Source organism: Mandrillus leucophaeus, unplaced genomic scaffold (genome assembly GCF_000951045.1).
Source record: "Mandrillus leucophaeus isolate KB7577 unplaced genomic scaffold, Mleu.le_1.0 Scaffold466, whole genome shotgun sequence".
NCBI classification, from domain to species: Eukaryota; Metazoa; Chordata; class Mammalia; order Primates; family Cercopithecidae; genus Mandrillus; species Mandrillus leucophaeus.
Genome location: NW_012104987.1, coordinates 1029772 through 1034496, shown reverse-complemented (window position 1 = coordinate 1034496; position 4725 = coordinate 1029772). Strand labels below are relative to the sequence as shown.

The 4725-nt window shown below is 49.4% G+C and overlaps 1 pseudogene; it reads left to right on the top strand.

Annotated features, from left to right (window-relative positions):
* The first annotated feature begins 514 nt into the window (after window positions 1-514).
* LOC105550143 overlaps window positions 515-4725 on the top strand; it is a 5900-nt pseudogene continuing 1689 nt past the window's right edge.

Genomic DNA, 4725 nt, shown 5'->3' with positions numbered 1-4725 from the left:
CACTTCTAATTGTTACATTATCATTTAAGTAAACCAATGTCGTTTATTCACTTTTATTTTTAATTTACTAAAATTTGATTTTTTATAGTTTAGAAAACTGAAATTGTTATCAGGATCAATTAAGTTTTATGTAAGTGATTTGCCCACATAATTTACTGACTATATATTCTCTCTTTTTAAGTTTTTTTAGGAATCATTCTTTCTACTTTTTCATGTGCCCGGGGTCAAATAATACATGTCAAAATGCTTTTTAATTTATAAAACTTGTACCTAATATATATAGGTACAATATATAATATTGTACAATTATTTTTTCATCAGTTCTTTGTCAGTGATACATTTTACCATGTGAAGTTTTCACCACCATTATTAGTTTTGTTTTGGGTGGACTATTTTTGCCGTAATACTCACAATAGAGGTCAAGGTGTCCCGGGGGCCAACACGGTGAGGTCAAAGCATTCCACTTCGTTCACTTACAGAGATTCAATCGTGACCCGGTTTAGGAACGTGCTACTTGCCCAAAAGTCTCCACAATCCTTCCCCTCTGCCCACCCATTTAGGATATAAAAGAGGATTTTCTCAGACCTTCTTCCAATGCGCAGACAGATGAAAGATGACACAGAGGTTCTTATCATTCTGCTGAGGAACTGAAAGCAGGTTTCCCATTCCAATGTCCCCGTTTGGAACCCCGGCTTTTGGCCCCTCTCTGAGAATGAACAATCACCAAGAAAAGAGAGGCTGCGGTAGGTGAAGGGATGCCCAGTGCACCCGAGGAGAAGTCCGTCCCTCCTGCCTCCTTCAGCTTGGAGTTTAGGGTAGGGAGACAGCCCTGTTCGTTACATGCGGTTTTCGTTCCTGTCTTTTTCTTCAAAACAGAGACTCGGTTTCATTAGGAAAACAATTTGCCAGACAAACTAGATGTCTATTATTCCTAACTTCTCCTGCAGCTAAGAGGGACCGGACAAAGTTCAAGCTGATTAGCTGTGAGCAGAAGGACTGAGAGGGTCTTTGGGGAGGGTGCTTAGGTGGAACTGACACAGCTGTGCGGCCCCTTTGTCCTTCTTTCCTCCTCCTTTTCCTCTGAAAAGCAGTCTCCGTGGGCCCTGAGACAGGCTTCAGGATGGAAACCAGCTACGAAGATGGTGGGGGAGAAAGATGTCATGCTGGCTGAGTGCCTTGGGGGGCCACCCAGGGGCAGCACGGAGACCACCTCCAGAGCTCCTTCATGGGAGAAAGGAAAAGCTCTTTCTCTCTCTTCTCTGTGGCGCTGTTATTCTGGGTTTTCTGCTATGTGTAGGCAAAACTGATCCTAACCAAGACACTAGCTTTTCGTTGAATCGGTGTGTGAACTTGAACTAGACAATTTTTTCCCTGGGACTTATTCGTTCTACACAAGAGGCAGGGGTGCGGTGCTCTGTATGATTCTGAAGATCTGGAGTTTTTTCCCGGCCCACGTCCATGTTCACTTCTAGTTGTTACATTATCATTTAGGGGACTATCCACTCCCTGCAATTCCATATGGTTAAGTGAGGCTGACACCACTTTCTGGCTGCAGGGGACAGGACAGGTGGGAACAGATATTGGAGGAACCACTGGTGTCTTGAGCGTGTGCTGTGCAGGGGGTCTCCTCTGCACTGTCTGCACCCCACGTGGGCCCCATGTGTGAGCATTGACATAGGCTCAGCTGCTCAGGAAAGGGTCCACCTGTGTCTTCCCCAGGAAGGCGGTCCCGACCTTGAATCACCATCCTGCCTGACCATCCCCGTGGCAAACTGTTACTTCTCAGCATCCACACACACACACGCGCACACACATGCACACACACACGCATGCACACGCACACACGCGCACACACACGCACACGCACAAACACACGCACACACACACGCACACACGCACACACGGACGCACACACATGCACACACGCACACGCACACATGCGCACACGCACACGCACACACGCACACACACATGCACACACACGCACACGCACACACACACGCACACACACCCTGACATCACAGATAGAGACCATGGGGGTGGGGTAAGAGAAGTGTCCGTGGGAAGAGGAGATCTATAGGCTACACACAGGAATTTAGGCTTGAGCTAAGTTTGAGGTTTTCCCAGGGGCATCCCTTGGAGGACAGGGTGGAAGGAGAGACTGGGCCTCTACGTGTTCTGCTCACCTGCCTCCCCCTGCACCATCTCCTCCATGCTGGGTACCTGGATGGATCATTGCTCCAGTGATTTCTATCAGACGCCACAGTTGCCCCCTGTCAAGGTGCTGGGGCCTATCTGCAGCTCAACATGCTTGGCCGGGGCCTGCAGCACTGTGTCCACCTACTCCTGGCCCAGCTGGAGCATCCAGAGCCCACTGAGGCAGAGTCTGAGGGTGAGGAGGCCTGGAGATGGGTGCAGGTGAGCATGTAGGGAAGGGATAGGGCTGGACCATACAGAGCAGAGCTGCCAGAAACTGGAGAGGGGACACAGCAGTGATAAACTCAGCCCAACTATGTGGTAGACTGCAGTCTAGGAAGACGTCCTGGAAGTGGGACATTGACTGGGCTTCTCTGATAGGCAGAGGGAAGGTTTTGTCATTGGAAGGCACGTGGAATGTCAGTCATGTTGATGTTTACTCTGAAGTGGGGAGGGGAGCAGCCTGACCCCTGAGACCTGGCTGGACATCGCTGTTGAGGTTCCAGCCAGATTTCTCAGCAGGATGCTGTCCACACCTTCTGTATATCCTGGGGTTCCCTTACCTGAGTCTCCTCCCTGATTAGAAGACTGCAAATGACCCTGTGGACTACTGTCTACACACCTCCCTACCCCATGACCCTCCATAGATGTACAGAATTTCACCAACCCTGCCTCCCTACAGCCCCTGTGGAAGGCCTGGGTGCAGCCAGGGTCCCACCTTGGAATAGACAGATGCAGGTTCAGACCCAGCTCCTCCTCCTTACCACTTATGTGACTCTGGGCAAAGCCACTGTGCCTCTCAGTGTCTCCCCAAGCCTCCTCTCCTGCACAATGGAGATCATCCTGGCATCAACTCCCTAGGGATGTCATCAGGCATGTGTGAGATAACACTTAAGAAACCTGTGGGCTGGTATCGCATGTAGGTAATGGACAAATTAGACATGAAATGCATGAAGGGATGGTAGGAATTATCCTGGAACACAACTAAAAAGAGGCCTGGGTTCCTGCCATGTGATCTCTGAAATGTCCCATTCCTCCTGGCCTCATTTTCCTGTGTGTACTATTAGAGGGCTGAAATTTAATAAATTCTGATATTGTCATCCTCATAAAAGCTTGCAATGGTTAAATGTGTGTTTAGATTCAGACCCAAGGGCCACATCTCAGCCTATGTGATAGGAGCCACCTCAATGGCTCCAAAATGTTCCCCCACTTGCTGGTGGACACATCCTTGTGTCATGTCCTCCCCTGGAGTGTGGACTGACTTAGTGACTCACTTCTAACCAATAGAGTATGGCAGAAGGGATGAGATGTCACTTCCAAGATTCAGTTATAAAACGACTGTGACTAGTATCTTGCTGTTTCCCTTCTCTGTTCTCCTTTCCTTTCTCTGTGTTGTCCTCTCTCTGTCTCTCCCTCTCTCAGATCCCTGACTCTGGGGAATCAGTTGCTGTGTTATGAGCTGCCCTATGGAGAGGTTCATGTGTCCTAGGATATAGAGAGGGCAACGGACAGAGGGGAGCTCAGGCCATCAGTCCTAACTGAAACCTTCCAGTAACTATATGAGTGAGCTTAGCATTGGATCCAGCCCCACTTGAGTGTCAGTTGAGACCACAGCCCCAGTCTCTGAGAGATATCATGGCAGAAGCACCCAGATAAGTCCTGCTGGATTCCTGGGCCCCGAAAAAGGAAGATCTACATGTTCATTGTAAGCCTCTAAGATTGGGGTAATGCTTTCATACAGCTGTAGATCACTAACACAAGGACATCCAGCATCCACCCCTGCCTTTACCCTCCCTCCCCTCCTCTACTCACAAGCCCTCTCCAGCCACACTGGCCTTCTTTCTGCCTCCTCTCTGGCCAAACTCACTTTTTTCTGGACTTTTTGGCCATTGATTCTTCCCATGGCATACTGGTCTCAGTCTTTTGCAGGGGTGGTCCCAATTATCCTTCTCAGCATAAATGTCACCTCAGTGAGGTCTTTTCAGACCCATCTCCCACCCTTGAAGTGATCTTCATCTCCCCTTCATAGCACTGTGCTTTATTTCAATTTTATGCTCGCACTTTTCTTCTGTTTTAATGGTCTGTCCCTCCTCCCCTCCAGATTGTGAGCTCCTGGAGGACAAGGGTCATGTCATTCATTCACTCAGAGACCCTGACCATACTTAGCCCTGGAACAAGATAAGTGCTTGGGACCTAGTTACTGAATGAGTAAATGAGAGGATCTCAAGGCCCTCGTCCCAACTTTCCTCCATCTGACCAGCTCACACTGTGGAGATGAAAGCTCACAACAGGAAGTGAGGTCTGGTTGGTGGCAAGAAAATGGCCAGAATGACCCGTGGGTGGCTCCTCCCTGGCTCCAGTTGCTCCAGCAGAGCCCTGTGGGCACTGCCTCCCTGGAGGCCAGTGCTAGCCCCGCACCCAAGGGAGGACAACCATGAGCAAAACACCTTTGTGGAGTGACTTCAAGGCATCAGCTCTCTCAGGTCCTAGCAGGGCAAAGGAGCAACACCCATGAGATCCAGAGTCATT